The following is an 18,483-nucleotide window of genomic DNA, read 5'->3' as shown; positions in this document are numbered from 1 at the left end:
GCCAGCAAGGGGTATAACCCCTCCTCCCATCTTGATAGCCCTCCACTGACTATAACTATGCAAGGGATTCTCCCTAGATAGATGCTTCTCAAGATGACATTATTGACTGCTTCTTCTCATTGCTTGTAAACCAGTCATACAGATTAAGGTTTAACCTGTTTTATTTATGTGTGCATATGCTCAGTCAGGTCCAACTCTTGCAACCCCAGGGACTGTAGCCCACCAGGCTCTTCCTGTCTGTGGAATTTTCCAGGCATGGATACTGGAGTGGGTTGCATTTCCTACTCCAGGAGATCTTCCCGACCCTGGGATCGAGTCCTCATCTCTTATGTCTTCTACATTGGCAAGCAGGTTCTTTACCACTAGCCCTACCTGGGAAGTCCTAACTTGGCATGACCATGAAAATCTTGTTTCTTCTAAGGGAAGAAAGGGACTGTTCAGCATATAACTGCAGACCAAGTTAATATGTACCAGCAAGAAATGGGTAAACCTGCCTGGATGTGGATCTAGAAAGTGCTAGATTAGGGAGAACAGAATATAAGTGTGTGGAAAGGTAACTCCATTCATATGGCCATAATCAGGAAAAAAATAGCATTCATCCCACCATATCTACAGAAATGTATTGCATATTATGTGTGTGTATTGAAAAAGTTGTCTTAAAGCTCAACATTCAGAAAACTAAGATGATGGCATCTGGTCCCATCACTTCATAGGAAATAGATGGGGAAATAGTGGAAAGAGTGGCTGACTTTATTTTTCTGGGCTCGAAAATCACTGCGGATAGTGATTGCAGCCATGAAATTAAAAGATGCTTATTCCTTGGAAAGAAAGTTATGACCAACCTAGATAGCATATTAAAAAGCAGAGACATTACTTTGCCAGCAAAGATCCATCTAGCCAAGGCTATGGTTTTTCCAGTAGTCATGTACGGGTGTGAGAGGTGGACTATAAAGAAAGCTGAGTGCCAAAGAATTGATGCTTTTGAACTGTGGTGTTGGGAAAGACTCTTGAGAGTCCCTTGGACTGCAAGGAGATCCAACCAGTCCATCCTAAAGGAGATCAGTCCTGGGTGTTTATTGGAAGGACTGATGTTGAAGGGGAAACTCCAATACTTTGGCTACCTGATGTGAGCTGACTCATTTGAAAAGACTCTGAATCTGGGAAAGATTGAAGGCATGAGGAGAAGGGGATGACAGAGGATGAGATGGTTGGATGGCATCACTGACTCAATGGACATGAGTTTGGGTAGGCTCCAGGAATTGGTGATGGACAGGGAGGCCTGGCATGCTGTAGTTCATGGGGTCACAAAGAGTCGGACACGACTGAGCAACTGAACTGAACTGATCTATCTTTTCCCCCATAATTTGCCTTCCTAGAAGGCCCAGGAAGGATCCAGGACAAAGTCTTTGTGACCCAGGACACCATCATGGTTTATCTGCCCCTTAATTTCTACTTGGGCTTCCCTGGTGGCTCAGATGGCAAGGAATCTGCCTCAATGCTGGAAACCTGGGTTCTATCTCTGGGTTGGGGAGATCCCCTGGGGAAGGAAATGGAAACCCACTCCAGTATTCTTGCCTGGAAAATCACATGGACAGAGGCGACTGGCAGGCTACAGTCCATGGGGTCACAAAGAGTTAGGCACGACTGTTGGACTTCACTTTCTTGCTTTCTACAATTTCGGTATACATGAGCTGAATAAATGATGTAGGAATGATACAGGAAGAAAGGAGTAAACTGCTGGAAGGTGTTATGATAGGTCTATCATTGATTCTGATTCTGATGCCTGAAAGTAGACCCTTTACGATATAAGGTTGTCCTAAGAAAGCAGCATTCATGAGATTCTTCAAGAGAAAATTGCACTTAACTGGGTTTATAATTTTGACAGGCAGCTACAAGGTTTTCATAAAAGTAAATTTCTACTTGTAGAGACATCAGATGATAAAAAAGAGGGAGTGCAAACTGAATTCTATGCAAGCAAAGTGTCAATATTAAAAAGAGAGAGAGAAAAAAAGAAAATACTTCTAAATTCCAGAAATAATTGACAGCTTGGAAAAATCCACCTGGCCAGTAAGCTTTCCTCATTCTGCAAACACTGAGTAGCATATTTTCATTATAAACTCATGGCCAAAGTGTAAGACTAAACTCTGAAATGCCTGTGATTACTCGAGTGGGCAGGGACTGTTATGATTGGCTGGGTTTCAGGCTTGCATGTCTGTAGACAGAGTAGTGCCAAAAGGTATTAGATCAGAGCCAATATCTTCCAAACATCTCAGAGGGGGACAGAACTAGGGCCTCCAGTATTCTTCATTTGGCTTCACAATTGAACACACTTCCTTGTCTTGTGCTTGGCCTTCTAAAATCTCCCTGCCCACTAAAATAGAACTCAGTGATCAGAAAATCAGGCCCTTCCCAAAAGTCTCACAGAAAAAAAGAAATTGAATTGCAGCTATGGAACAAAGCATACAGAGTGGTCTGGGAACAGTAACTATTTTTCAGGAAAGTTTATTTCCTTTATTCTCAGAATTTCCCATTTTTCTTCTGCTAAACAGTCTCTTTAGAAACCCATAATTTAGTTCTGGTGTCCATCTGGAGATATAAATATATAATATATACTTATATATCTATCTACACACTCAAACACACACACACACACACACACAGTCTTCCCAGGTGGCTCAGTGGTAAAGAATTCACCTGCCAAGCAGGAGATGCAGGAGACACGAGTTTGATCCCTGACTCAGAAAGATCCCCTGGAGAAGGAAATGGAAACCCACTCTAGTATTCTTGCTGGGAAATCCCATGAGCAGAGGAGCCTGGTGGGCTACAGTCCATGGGGTCACAAAGAGTCAGATACAACTTAGTGACTAACAAGAACAACAAAGACAACATATATATTGTATGTATATATATATATATAATTATACATAATATATAACATACTGTCAATTATATATATATATATATATATATATATACACACACACAAATATATATATATTTGTATACTTGGGCTTAAAAAATATTTACAACCTAATAGCTGAAAACCCTGAGAGAACTGTTCTGAGAAGGTGAGGGGAGGAGCAAGGTTATATAAAAGTTTTACAACAAAAAACAGATTGTCTGAACATCAAAAGATTATTGTTAATTAAGGAAAACTAGAAACCCCAAGTTAAGGAATTTAACACTTTCTTATGTTTGGGAAGATACAACAGTCTGAGCTCACTGAAATAATTCTTTTTATATGCATCTCAGCTACTGGGGCCAGCATCCTGTTTTGGGGTTTCCAGGTGGTACTAGTGGCAAAGAATCCACCTGCTAATGGAGGAGACTCAGGTTTGATACCTGGGTCGGGAAAATGCCCTGAGGAGGGCATGGTAACCCACTCCACTATCTTGCCTAGAGAATCCCATGGACAGAAGAGCCTGGTGGGCTATAGTCCATGGGTTTGCAGAGTTGGTCATGACTGAAGTGACTTAGAATGCACACATACATCCTGTGGTTTTACATCCTGAACTCCCTTGGGGCTCACCCTAGGGAGTGGCTTCAGTCTAATGGCTGCTAGATCACAGGTATTCTTCTCTTTCTTGAGTGCCCTTAAGGCTGACCAGCTCATGTTGGAGAGCTGCAATCTCTGATGACTGTGACATCCTTATTTACTGATATGGCAGGAAATATTCCATTTCTCATATACATAAAATTTTTCCTAATAATACTTCTTCTGCAAACTTAATTTAACAAACGGAAGGAAGTAAAGTATACTGTTTTTCTGGCTTTGGTAATTTCTTAGTTTATTTACACATCTGAATCTAAACTGGATTAGCATGGTATTAGCTGAGAAAACAGAATTATCCTTTAGCCAGTGAGAGGAAAATTAGAAAACATACTTGATTTTAATAGGTTTCCTTTATTTAATACATTATAGTCACAGACTGAAGTATAAAAATAGCACTGTGATATTGTGATTTATAATAAGTATTTATTTGCTCTTTGACCCTACTGTTGGCACAGAGCTCCAAAATCTCCTGGAGTTTCCTAAGTGCTGAGAGCCAGAAAGGTGTCTCTAGTTATGTTAATGAAATGACTTGGGGGTAGGGGGGCTATTTGAAACTTTCTCACCCCACCTCTTTACCTAGCCCACCTTTTGGGGAGGGAAAATGGGAAAATCTCCAGCAACCAATGATTTAATCAATCATTTCTATGTAATAAATCTTAAAAAAAAACCCTGAGGGACAGGATTTTGAGAGCTTCTGGAATGGCGAACATGTGAAGGTGGTGAAACTGTGATGCTCTGAGAGGCATAGAAACGCCTGGCTCTTTCCCTATGCCTTGCCTTGTGCACTTCTTCCATCAGGCTGTTCCTGAATTATATCTTTTTATAATCAACTAGTAATCTACTCATTAAATGTTTCTGCGTTCTGTGAGCTGCTATAACAAAATAATCTAACCCACGGATAAGGTTATGGGCTTCTCTGATTTATAGCCAGTTGGTCAGCAATGTCTGCAATAATTCTGGGCTTGCAGTTGGTGACTGGTGACTGAAGTGGGGGAAACGGGGAGAAGAGAGCACTCTCATGGGGTCTGAGCTCTCAATCTGTGAAATGTCATGTTATCTTTGAGTAAATAGTGTCAGAATTGAGTTGAATTGTAGGACACTTAAGGGGAGTCTAGAGAATTGCCTGGGATTATAGGGACCCCATCCCCATTCACCTCACACTATACACATTGACCTTTGGGTGCAGAACACACACACACACACACACACAGACTGATTACCTTCAATTTCTATTTTTAAAAAGTTAGAGATTTTACCTGGTCTGAATTCTTTTTCCATTACTTTCCTCCTAGTCCTTGCCCAACCAAGCCTGGCCCCTACTCCCAGGACTTCAAGGTAATTTTACAAAAGAAAAACTTATTTGTGAATTTTTGAAATGTTCATTAAAGCAATTTCTTGATTATAGGCTTCTAGCCCTTTTGAATGTTTTGTGGCCAGCTTCTTGTCTTAAAAAAATAAAAAGTAAAATAACAGTGTGAAATAAAAATCTCTCAAATCTGCTGTAAAGCTTGTGATATCATGAAAACCCATTCAATTTTCATGTCCCTGTAACTTATTTAAAATACTTCAAAATAAATATTTCTCTAGTATAATGCAAAACTTCTTTCATATATAGAAAACTTAACTATGGATTTTCTCTGTTAAGTAACCCAAATGAATGTTTGGAAACTTTGGTATACTATTTATCATTAAAATATTGAAACTCTTAAAATAAAAGTTTAATTAAAAAAGAAAGGAAGCTCATCTTCTTTAATCAAGAGTGACAGGAATTGTTATTGTTAAAGATGATGTAAAATTGAATGAGAAATTTCAAAGATTAGAATTAGAAGGAATACATTATATATAATATAAATTTGATAGATTTGATTTTTATTCCTCTTACATTTCAAAATGTTATAAAAGTAAACTAAACTATCTCAACTGGTTGTTTTTCTACACCTTTCTGCCATGAACCAAAGTCAGACACTAGCATTTTATTAAAATTAATGCTACAGTAGAGCTTTGATCCTCCAAGTTCCATACTAATGGTACCATGATATCTCTAATTAACTTAAAAGAAACAAAAGTGATTTAAAAGTAATAGGTGGATTGATTATATTTTTCTACAAATAAAGTATGAGTTTAAATATAAATGAGGAAACTGAAATTAAATAACTCACTAGTCTCATGTACAAATGTATTATGTTTTACAGCATTATTGCAGAATAATCAATACTGTATATACTTAAATTGCATAACCTTGTGACTTGATATACATAAACACTGTAACACAATGTTAACTTGATTTACACAATCAAGTTAACTAAGACATCCATCAGCTCATATACTTATCTCAATTTTTTTGTGTGTGTTGAGAACACATGATTTCCTCTTTAAATCTCAATTACAGAATACTGCATTATTCACTAGAGTTACTATGCTGTAGAATGTATCCACAGAGCTTACTCATCTAAGAACTTACTCATAACTTTGTACCCTTTGACCTGCATCTCCCCATCCCCTCCACCCCTTACCCCTGGCAATCACCATTCTACCATTTCACTTGTTTTCTCCATGATATCATTATTTTTTGGTATTATTTTTTTTAAAGATTCCACACAAAAATGTCTCTGTGAGACTTCAGGTTGAATATATTTGGGGACCTTTATTCTTCATGTACTTGGATGTTCATCTCTCCTCCCAAATTTGGGAAGTTTTCAGCCATTATGTCTTTAAATAAACTTCCTTCTCCACCCTTCTCCCTCTGGGATGCCTATAATTTGTGTATTAGATTGTTAAATGGCACTCCATCAATGGCATAGGCTTTTTTCACTCTTTTAGTTTCATTTCTTTTTCTTCCTATTCATAATGTGAAGCACTCTCTCTTCAAGTTTTTAAATTTTTTTCCTTCTGCTTAATCAAGTGTGCTGTTGAAGCTTCCATGGTATTTTTCATCTCATTCATTGTATTCGTCTGCTCCAGAATTTATACTTGATTCCTTTATTATTATTTCTATCTCTTTAATGAACTTCCTGTTTTGCTCATTTATTGTTTACTTGAGTCCATTGAGTTATCTATCTGTGCTCTCTTGAGTTTCCCTGAGCTTCATTAAGTCATTATTTTGAATTCTTTTTCATGTAATTTATAGATCTTTATTTCTTTGGAGTTATTTACCAAAAAAGTCATTGTGTTTCTTTGGTGGTGTCATGTTCTTGCATTTTTCATGTTTCTAGTGACTTTGCTTTGATGTTTACACATTTGAGAGAGGACTTATCTCTTCCAGCCCTTTGGATACCTTTGTGGAAACTTTAACCCTGCATGTGGCTGTAAAGGCACCAGCTGGGTAGGGTGCAGAATCTCCAGTTGTGGGGAGGGTACATGAGCATAGTATCATGCTTTCTTCTCATCTGAAGTAAACTTTGGCTAAGACTATGGGTCCTCAGTGACCAAGTCAGGCTGCGAGTATCTGTGGTAACAGTGACAGCTTGGGCTCTTGGGGTCCTAGGTGGTGGAGACTGCTATGGCCCTTTTATTCTCCTTTTTGTCCATTGGGGAAGTTCTAGCTGAGGAGAACCATCTTGGTGTTGGGTCAGGTGCACAGGAACTCAGAGTGGCAGCAGTCAGCTGGGTAGAGCAGTGGTGAAAACTGCAGGCTCTCTACAAAGGCTATAGAAGGCCACCAATGTCAAAGACTGATGGGCTCCCTCGTCTCTTGTGTCTTCTGCATTGGCAGGTGGATTCTTTACCACTGGGCCACCTGCAAAGCCTGCTGCTAAGCTGCTAAGTCGCTTCAGTCGTGTTCGACTCTGTGCGACCCCATAGACGGCAGCCCACCAGGCTTCCCCGTCCCTGGGATTCTCCAGGCAAGAACACTGGAGTGGGTTGCCATTTCCTTCTCCAATGCATGAAAGTGAAAAGTGAAAATGAAGTCGCTCAGTCATGTCCGACTCTTCGCGACCCCATGGACTGCAGCCTACCAGGCTCCTCCGTCCATGGGATTTTCTAGGCAAAAGTCCCAGAGTGGGGTGCCATTGCCTTCTCCCCTGCGAAGCCTACAGTTGATCATATAGTAATCCTTTATAGTTGATATTCTGAGAGTAGAAATCTTTTTAAAAACTTTTCCAATTATTCTTTTGGTTTATAAATTTAAAATGTTATTATAATAGCTAAATCATGGTAGATTTTAGGAAATGTTCTTAATCTCTTTCAAAGAAAGCTTTGGAGACAATATGGAGACAGTATTTCATGTTAATTTTCAACTCCCTGAAATCTCACAGTTCAAACATATCATTCCTATAGTTTGCACTGAAAGTTAGAAGCATGTCTTTCTAACTTTGGCTTGGGATGGTTTACTTTTTACTCAAAATCCTCATTGATTTCTAAAGAACAACATTTCAAGGAGAAGAGTTAATTTTTAAAATGAAGTAAATTTGAAAGAGTTGACGTTTATCAGCTGATTAAATTGAACATTTCAATATAAATATGTTCACTTAAGATTCTCTAAAATGAGATGTTAGATCTCATTTCTGGAAACTAGATTTTCTCAGTGTTTTTCCTTAATTTTTTTGTCTCTTTGACATGGTCTTTTGTTGTCTGTACCTTCATGGAACAGAGTTAGATGATAGGCCACATTTCCTGTACCTTCCTGAAATTATCTCCAGGTCCCCTCAACCTTCCACATGCAGGTCTCCCTCTTCACCTTTCCATAGGACAAGGAGTCAGTATGGTGACAGACTCTTATCATGAATGTATTGAAGAGATCTATGTAGTTTCTTTTTTTGTCATTCAAATCAGCATCTGTTTACTATTATTATTGTTTGGTTGTTGTTGTTCTTATGCTTTACTTTTTAGTTTCTTCCTTTTTTTTGCTGTTTTTGGTATTTTTATCTTTAAAAGCTATTTTTAGTTAATTAATCAATTTGGTTGCCTCTGGTCTTAGTTGCAGCGCGTGGATCTTTGTTGGGTCATGCAGCATCTTTCATTGTGAACTCTCTCTAGCTGAAGCTTGGGCTTAGCTGCTCTGAGCCATGTGAGATCTTAGTTCCTCCTCCAGGGATTGAACTGCATCCCAGGCACTGCAAGGCAGATTCTAACCACAGGACCACCAGGGAGGTCTCCTGAGTGCTTTTCTGTAGATGGGGAGGAAAACGAACTCTCAAATTGTGCTGAAATCAGTACCTTCAGGTTCACCACGCAGTCCCAGTGACTTAATTACTACTACTCAGTAGACGGTTTTGTCGATAAAGGTCTGGTACTGAGACTGTTAGGTGTCATTTCTAGGGCTGTAAAGAGATCTGGCATCACAGTCCTTCATGGCTCAGTGCAGAATCAAATTCAGAGAGAGGCAATGTGATAGAGAAAGTGATGGTAGAATAGAGGCTTGTGATGTTCACATGCAGGCAGGCAAGCATTGCACTGCTGTGACTACTCAATGGGCCACATTTCTATGATCAGAGGAAGAGAGAGGAGGGGGAGAAGCTCATCTTTGTCTTTCTTGAGTATATGTCATGTTCCCATCATCAGGTCCTCCCTAAGGTAGGGCAGGGAAATTTACTTGTCCCTCCTGATATAGTCAGGCCAGGACTGTCATGGAACTTTGGAATATATTTTCAGTTCTCAGTACAATGACTGAGTCATTTCCAGAGTCACTAATTATATTTTGCACACTGTATAATGTTAGTTATGCTAGATACATATTTGTCATGAGGCAGGAATATCTTAGCTGTCACCATCAGAATTACTTTTAGAAAAAGCAAATGTATTTATTCAGAGAAAAGCAAAACAAAACAACACTCTCAACAAGTGATTGCGAGAAGGTGAGATCTTCAGGGAATTATAAATTGATTAAGATGTTTTAAGTAAGATTTAAAATAATAATAATAATAATGTACCTGTCAATCTAAGAGACAGAGAGACAAAGAAGGGTGTGGAGCTGTGGTGGAAAGTTGTGTGGAATTTAAAGTCACCCCACCCATTATTTCCCAGATGTTGAGTGAAGTTGCCAAACTCAGAAATGTTTATTGTGAGTAGGTGTGTGTATATGTGCTGCGTGTCTGTGTATATAAACCAAAGAAGGGGCTGGGTACTGTTCTGACACAGGACAAGTCCACACGGACAGGAACATACTTAGTTAGAGGAAACCCTAAAGACTTCAGTCTTTAGTAGCTTCCACAAACTGTAAGGAGATCTCTGGACAATCACGTACTATGAAATTATGTTTCAGGCCGTGTTTAACTAGATCTCCAAGGATCAGAAGGACTCAAAGATAACATATGTTTCATTTGAGACTGATACATACATGAGGAATGATTCCTTGGATGGAGAACAGAACTGGGAGTCAACCCTCAGTTCTGGCTTTTCTCCTGATTAAGGAGAAATAAACATCATTTAAGTTGTAAAATGAGAACAGTTTTTGGACTAGATTAAGCCAAAAGATTCCTCTCCCACTCTGACTCCATAGAGATCTCCTCTTATATTTTCTCCCATTAGCTATGGAATTTTCTTTTTCACATGGAGATATTTATTCCATCTGAAGGGTATTTGGGGATGTCATGTGAATGGACCTAAATATATTTTTTGTTCTTATAATGAGCTGATCTTGCCAATATCATTTAAAAATAATGTATTTTCCCCAATGGTCTGTTATGATCCCCTCATGCTTTTCATCCAACCATAAATTAGTTGAAATCCATTAGCTGATAGCCCCTCTCATGATCTCATTGTAGATTTATAGCTTTCCTTGAAAAAATTAGTACAGAATAAATTTCAGGGGAGTTAAAAAGGTACTACATGTGATTCATGTAACATCTTTGACAGCTTATGAAATAAAAATACCAAAGATATTAAAGCTAAACTCAAAGCTACAATGTCTTATTAAGATTAACTCACAGAAAAGCATTTAAGTTCATGTATTAAGTCTTTACTACGAGAGACATTTGGGCTTCCCCGGTGGTGCTAGTGGTAAAGAACCTGCCTGCCACTGCAGGAGAGATAAGAGATGTGGATTCGATCCCTGGCTTGGGAAGATCTCCTGGAAGAGAGCATGGCAACCCACTCCAGCATTCTCACCTACAGAATCCCATGAACACAGAAACCCGGAGGGCTATGGTCCATAGGATCACAAAGAGTTGGAAACAACTGAAGAGACTTAGCACACACACTCACACAAGAGACATTTACTGAAGGCCTATGCCAACTGAAAAAAAAAAAAAAAAAGCATAACCTAAATGTTGAGGGGTTTTAGAAGTTCAAGTCCAGGAGGCAGTATCTTAAGTAACCCTGAGAGAACTGGTTTGAGGAGATGAGGAGGAAACTAGAATATTGTAACAAAGGGCAGCCAGTAGGAACAAAAGATTACTGTTAGTAAAAAAAAAAAAAAAAAATCTCAAGTTAAGAAATTTAGCACTTTTCTATACATGGGAAGATGCAACAGTGTGGGCTCACTGAAATCATTCTTTTGATATGAACCTCAGCTATCTGGGGCCTATATCCTGTGTTTTCACATCCTGAGATTTCTCAGGGTTCACTGTGGGGAGTGGCTGTAGTCTGATGGCTGTTAGAGGGCAGGCATTCTTTCCTTCTTGAGTTCCCTCAGGACTCTCCAGCTCATCATCTGATGTTGGCTGCAATTGCAAATGACTCTGATATGTTTTGTTTACTTACATGGCAGGTAATGTTCCACTTATCACCTACCATATGCCAGAGACTGACTGAAACTCTAGGAATAGAGAAATAAATGAAGATTGAGAGCTGTAATTTGTGTTACTTTATTTACCTTTATTGGTTCATTGTCTTCTATAAAACGGTTTTCACATATAAAATCTGTGCTAAGCAATCACTGTTATTAGATGTTAGCTGGATCTTAGAGTTTAGAGAAAACAAAAAAAATAAAATTTACTTGTTCGGCCCACTACAGATAAGAAGCAGAAATTAGAAGTGTGAGGCTGTAAAGCAGCAGTAGCAGCTAGAGGAAGACAACTGATATCAGAATTATAGTGTGAAAGTTGACCTGGGAGTCAGAAATTCAGAACACAAAATAGCACAGGACTTCCCAAGTGGTACCAGTAGTAAAGAACCTGCCTCCTAATGCAGGAGACACAAGAGACACGGGGTTTGATCTGTGAGTCTGAAAGATCCCCTGGGGTAGGAAATGGCAAGCTCCCTGGGGTAGGAAATGGCAACCCACTCCAGTATTCTTGCCTGAAAAAATTCCATGGATAGAGGAGTCTGGCAGGCTGTAGTCCATGGAGTCGCAAAGAACTGGACATGACTGAATGCACATGCACACAGAAAAGAGGACAGAAAAGTAAAACTCTGTGCTTAGTTCAGTTCAGTTCAGTTCAGTCGCTCAGTCGTGTCCGATTCTTTGCGACCCCATGAATCACAGCACACCAGGCCTCCCTGTCCATCACCAACTCCCGGAGTTCACTCAGACTCACATCCATCGAGTCAGTGATGCCATCCAGCCATCTCATCCTCTGTTGTCCCCTTCTCCTCCTGCCCCCAGTCCCTCCCAGCATCAGAGTCTTTTCCAATGAGTCAGCTCTTTGCGTGAGATGGCCAAAGTACTGGAGTTAAAACTCTGTGCTTAGCATGATGGCAAATGTTCCTATACTCCTCCTTCATTTGGCATAATAATAGTATGTGTCCTTACACTTGAAGAAAAGGTAAATTTACACTAAATATCTTTGGTTAAAGACAGATACACTTGATTTTTTCTTTAGAATAATTTTTTTTTTCCTGAAAATTGGTTAAGTTTTAGAAAGAGAGGAGATATGCAGATATATTAAAATTCAACTCTGCTGTCAGACACTGTTATGGATTTTTTTCAAAATATAACTTTATTTTATTTTTTGGTCACACCATTCGACATGGGGGATCTTAGTTCCCTGGCCAGGGATTGAACCTATGTCCCCTGCAATGGAAGCGCAGGGTCTTAACCACTGGACTGCCAGGGAAGTCCCTTGTGATGGATTTTTCACAAATGTTATTTCCTTTAGTTTGATGCATACATGATAAAAAGTTTGCATTATTATTCATACTTTTACAAATTGAAAAACTTACCCTGAATTGGTTCAGTAACTCACTCCACACCACACCACTAATTGGTGACTGTCTTGGAGCAGGTCTGCTCTTTTGACTTCATGTGATACAGTATAAAATGATGCTTATGACACCATCTGGTCAGGGATCCCTAAGTTTGAATTTCAGTTTTGACATTAGCCACTGGCTGTAAGAAACAATTTGGTCTTTCTAAAACAGAGCTTCCTCATATGTAACATGGAAATAGTGATATAGTTAAATAGTCATGATGATTTGATGAGATAAAATATGCAAAATACTATACACGGTGCTAAGTACTTTGTAATCACTCATAAAGTAGAGATATTCTTTGCCTCTTGTTTGGGAAACTTCTGTTATCTGAGAGGGCAGATTGAAAAGGTAACTTCAGTTAGTTCAGTTCAGTCCCTCAGTTGTGTCTGACTCTTTGAGACCCCATGAATCGCAGCACGCCAGGCCTCCCTGTCCATTACCAACTTCCGGAGTTCACTCAGACTCATGTCCATAGAGTCCCTTGGAATTCAGGAATTCAAAATAAATTATATTTAGATTAGATTTAATATATGACAAATAGTGCTCACTTTGTTCTAGTAATTGGCCAATGAATGTACTTGGGATATTTTTGTCTGAGAGTCATCTGTTTTCCTACTCTTTAACTTTGTAATCCCTGTATTTCTAAATCCTCGAAGTCATATTTCAAGGTCTTGCTATTTGGCATCAAAAGAAGTAGTTGAATGTGTGTTGAGAAATTAGTATAAAGCTAATCCAAATAGTCTGAGGAGAAAAATAAAAGTATCTATTATATGTGAAATTATGTAAATATGCTAACTAGAAAGAATTAGCTTTAAAATAATGGAATACATGATGCTTGGCAGAAACCAACACAATTCTATAAAACAATTATGCTTCAATTAAAAAAAATTTAAAACTAAAAAAAAATCCTCCAGGTGATAGAATAATGGGATTCATATAAAATTTACATCATATCTCTTGTCCCAAATAGACACCAGCAAGACAATCTGACTTGTGAACAACTGATATAATATAAATTCCCAATATGTTTTGTTTCTTCCACATTGTTTTCTATTCTCCACAAAAAATCTAGAGTGATCTTTCAAGTACGTTCATGTGAACATCTATTAAAATTACCTAAAGTCTTTGACTGTGTGGATCACAATAAACTGTGGAAAATTCTGAAAGAGATGGGAATATCAGACCACCTGACTTGCTTCTTGAGGAATCTGTATGCAGGTCAGGAAGCAACAGTTAGACCTGGACATGGAACAACAGACTGGTTCCAAATAGGAAAAGGAGTACGTCAAGGCTGTATAATGTCACCCTGCTTATTTAACTTATATGCAGAGTACATCATGAGAAACGCTGGACTGGAAGAAGCACAAGCTGGAGTCAAGATTGCTGGGAGAAATATCAATAACCTCAGATATGCAGATGACACCACCCTTATGGCAGAAAGTGAAGAGGAACGAAAAAGCCTCTTGATGAAAGTGAAAGAGGAGAGTGAAAACGTTGCCTTAAAGCTCAACATTCAGAAAACGAAGATCATGGCATCCGGTCCCATCACTTCATGGGAAATAGATGGGGAAACAGTGGAAACAGTGTCAGACTTTATTTTTGGGGGCTCCAAAATCACTGCTGATGGTGACTACAGCCATGAAAGTAAAAGATGCTTACTCCTTGGAAGCAAAGTTATGACCAACCTAGATAGCATATTCAAAAGCAGAGACATTACTTTGTCAACAAGGGTCCATCTAGTCAAGGATACGGTTTTTCCTGTGGTCATGTATGGATGTGAGAGTTGGACTGTGAAGAAGGCTGAGCGCCAAAGAATTGATGCCTTTGAACTGTGGTGTTGGAGAAGACTCTTGAGAGTCCCTTGGACTGCAAGGAGAATCAACCAGTCCATTCTGAATGAGATCAGCCCTGGGATTTCTTTGGAAGGAATGATGCTGAAGCTAAAACTCCAGTACTTTGACCACCTCATGTGAAGAGTTGACTCATTGGAAAAGACTCTGATGCTGGGAGGGATTGGGGGCAGGAGGAGAAGGGGATGACAGAGGATGAGATGGTTGGATGGCATCACTGACTCGATGGACTTGAGTCTGAGTGAACTCTGGGAGTTGGTGATGGACAGGGAGGCCTGGTGTGCTGCGATTCATGGGGTCACAAAGAGTCGGACACGACTGAGTGACTGAACTGAACTGAACTGAATTGAATAAGCTAATATCAACTTTTGATAGCTACTATCCATGGCATCTCCAGACCACTAATTCTTACATCATCTATAACCATTATATTATTTGTCTCATATATCAGTTTTTTTCTCAACAGCTGTATTTATCCTGGTACATGTGGCACTAGTGGTAAAGAACTGGCCTACCAATGCAGGAGACTTAACAACTTTGGGTTTGATACCTGGGTTGGGAAGATCCCCTGGAGGAGGGCATGGCAGCCCACTCCAATATTCTTGCCTGAAAAATCTCATGGACAGAAGAGCCTGGCAGGGTACAGTCCATAGGGTCACAAAGAGCTGGACATGACTGAAGCGACTTACCACCACCACATATTTATCTCTAATATCTCTAAAAGGTTAATCTTTGTGGCAACTTGTTTTCTGTTATTGTTTCACAGATGCAACTTTGATCTTTATTAATTAGACTTGTTTTAAAGTCTTTTTTTGATTGATTTAGTACTACTATTTCATATGTTTGAGCATTTTGGTTTGTTATCTGGTTTTATGGTCTTCATGCTTTTCAGATAACTTGAGGTGTTTGACAGTTTCAAATTCAAAATTTCTTAACAATTTCACTGTGCCTCTTGCAGCAAAATGAGAGGAAGGAACTGCCAGAGTTCATGTTCCTTACTTTGTCAACAAGATGAGAAAATGATGAGACAGTGGCTTTGCATCTAATCTCCTGTATCCTTTCTCAACTTTGGGTGGTCCCTTGTCAGTTGCCTTTCCCTCACCCTGAACATCTATCATCTTTAGGCACAGAAATCCTTGTGACTGTTCCCACTTTATTTGCTATTCTCATCCACAGGCTCTTACTAGTGTCCTAAGATATCCTTTTCCTCTTAGTTTGAAACTTATCTGCTTTATGTTTTTCAAATATTCTTGAAAGTAAATTCTCTTTTGTGTTTCTGAGAGAATCCATGCATTCACTCTATTTAAAAGTATATTTCCAATATGTTTATGATCTGATCAAAAGATAGAGACTGTAGAATTCACTTACAATATGACTTATAAGCATAATGAAGGGCATAATTTAATTTAGAATAGAAATTTTAATTAAATATAAAATTGCAACATTTCTTTAAATGATTTAGAGATGTCTCTGAAAGCCCTTGATTATGTATCTTTTCTAATAAAATTCTGGAAGAGTTCTTGAAAAACTTATTCTTAGCCTAATATCTCTTGTGCCAAGTAAGTCCTCTGCATGATGTTCATAATTTGCAAAGATATTATTATTGGCTAGTCGTGGTACTGATTGGTTTTATATTTATAATATCATGTGGTACTCATATTTTATTGATATTCATACTATACTGCTAATAACCTATGTAATTTTAAGAATCCATATTTATTTTGGTATGGATAAGAAAAATCAATATTGAGAAATTAGGAAATTTAGCCAGAGCTATACATATGTCTGAACCAGAAGTAAGTTGCTGACCATTTTAAGACTGAGAAAACACACTGCTTTTGTCCTTGAAAAAGTTTGCTGTAGCGACATGAATGCGTGTTGGACTTACTCTCTATTTCCTAAAGTACATAGAAGTCAATCAGTGTTTATTGGAAGACTCTGATCAAAATACTGTCATACCAGGAAAACGATATCTCTTATCTGAACTTACAGATAGGAAGAACAATAGTTATTTAAAGAACTGGTTTGGAAATTCCTGGTGTCTCCTAAGTAAAGAATCCGCCTGCAAGGCAGGAGACCACTTGCAATACAGGAGATGTGGATTTGATCTTTGGGTTGGGAAGATCCCTGGAGAAGGAAATGGCAGCCCACTCCAATATTTTTGCCTAGGGAATCCCATGGACAAAGGAGCCTGGCAGGCTACAGTGCATGGGGTCACAAAAGTCAAACACAACTAAATAGCACTACCACACAAGCATATTCTATCTGAAAGAAAAAAAGATGTCAGTGGTTTCATCTACAAAGTTTGGCTTCAGTCCCATCTTTATATGGCTCAGGGGAGTAGATGATGTTAAGATGGAGAGAGGTTATTCGTTAGGTTCTATTAGGGCAAAAACTGATGGAAAAGATTTAAATAAACAGAAAACTACTTGACTGTTAGTATGAGTTAGTATACTTTCAAGAGGACTTATTTTTAAAGACCACTGAGTAGCAAAATATAGCCTTATAATTTAAAAGTTCTCTGCTATTCCTATCAGGAAAGAAAGCTTACCTTGGTCTCTAAATTTCAGTACTTAAGCAGAGTTAATAAAATAATGACTTGCTCCACCCTAAATTTGTGTTTATGAACCCAACCAGTGTAGAAGTTTCCATTGAAATTGCTAGATTTCTTTCTTTCTTCTCTTTTTTTTTTTAAAGTTCTTTGGATATGATTTTTGGCTTGGTTTTGATGTTACTCATTTGTTTTTGGATCAGGTTTTACCATGTGGCTGAGATTTTTTGTGTTGTTGTAATACTAAGTTGCACCATTGCTATTCTAAAAAAAGTGGAACTGAATTTGAAATTAAACCTCAAAAAAACCCACCATGTTAAAGCAGTGTTGAACATCTGACTTGAACTCACTAGGGCAGGGAAGGGCAGGGCAAGGCAGGGGCATTTATTGTTGTATCAGATGCTTTGTGTTAGAAGAACCAAGTGAGGAAGTAGCAGGTAGGTAGTGGGTATACATATTAGCACCAAAAAAAAAATATGATAGAAGTCCTGAGTTGATCTGGTTTTTTAAATAAATATCAGCTGTAAAATGCAGCCTTATTATGAAAATGCAGTTTATTTTATTTTAATGGATAGCTAGAAGTAAAAAATGTTTATTTAGGCAAATAAGATTTTTATCTTCTTAGAGGAACATTCTGCATTCAGTATGATGTTGAATCTTCTTATCCAAATATTCTGCACTTAATTAGCCTTTGGAAAAATTTGTGTGTTATCATTTTCCTTGAAAATATTTAACTCTATGAGGCACTCTTATTTAAAATTGCAAATGAATTCCTAGCATGTATGTGACAACTTTGCTTTATATAGGAAGTTTGAATATTTAAGGATATTGGCATTGAAAGGGTATTAATGTTGCAAAAATAGAGCTTCCCATAATACGAATGCAAGAAATGATTTCTGCTTCCCCCTAAACCCATAGAGTGGAAAATCGTTCATTTTGCTAACACTATATAAATTTTAATCGGTACCCTGTTAGCATTGAATGGAATTCACATTAAAAATAACCTGAGTTTTATTATCGCTTAAAACTTTTTTTCTCGGCATTAAAGCAAAATAGCATTTTCAAGTTAAAAGGATTTGGAAAAAGAGTTCTATTATTTATCTGCAATGTATTCATTTTCCTTTAAAATCTTTTATAGGTGCCTACTAGGTAAAGTAAGTAAAAGAAATACTGTGTGCTAGATGGCCTCAAAACCAAAGGAAATTTCAAACTGATCATACAGATCTTTTTTTGGTAAAAATATCAATAGTTTGATGGTCTTCCAAAAATACATGATTACCCAGGAGGCCAGATTATTCAGTGGAACTATCACTGGATTTTGAAACCCACAAAAAAATGACCTGTGAAAATAACCAAGCCAAAAAAATTGATGTTGAAGTAGTTTTCTCATGGTTCACACCCATGAAATAGCTTTGTCATGATTTTATATTGGCAACCCATTTTATCAAGATAATAAT

Source organism: Bos indicus x Bos taurus, chromosome 1 (assembly GCF_003369695.1).
Source record: "Bos indicus x Bos taurus breed Angus x Brahman F1 hybrid chromosome 1, Bos_hybrid_MaternalHap_v2.0, whole genome shotgun sequence".
NCBI lineage: Eukaryota > Metazoa > Chordata > Mammalia > Artiodactyla > Bovidae > Bos > Bos indicus x Bos taurus.
Note: the sequence above shows the minus strand (reverse complement) of the source record.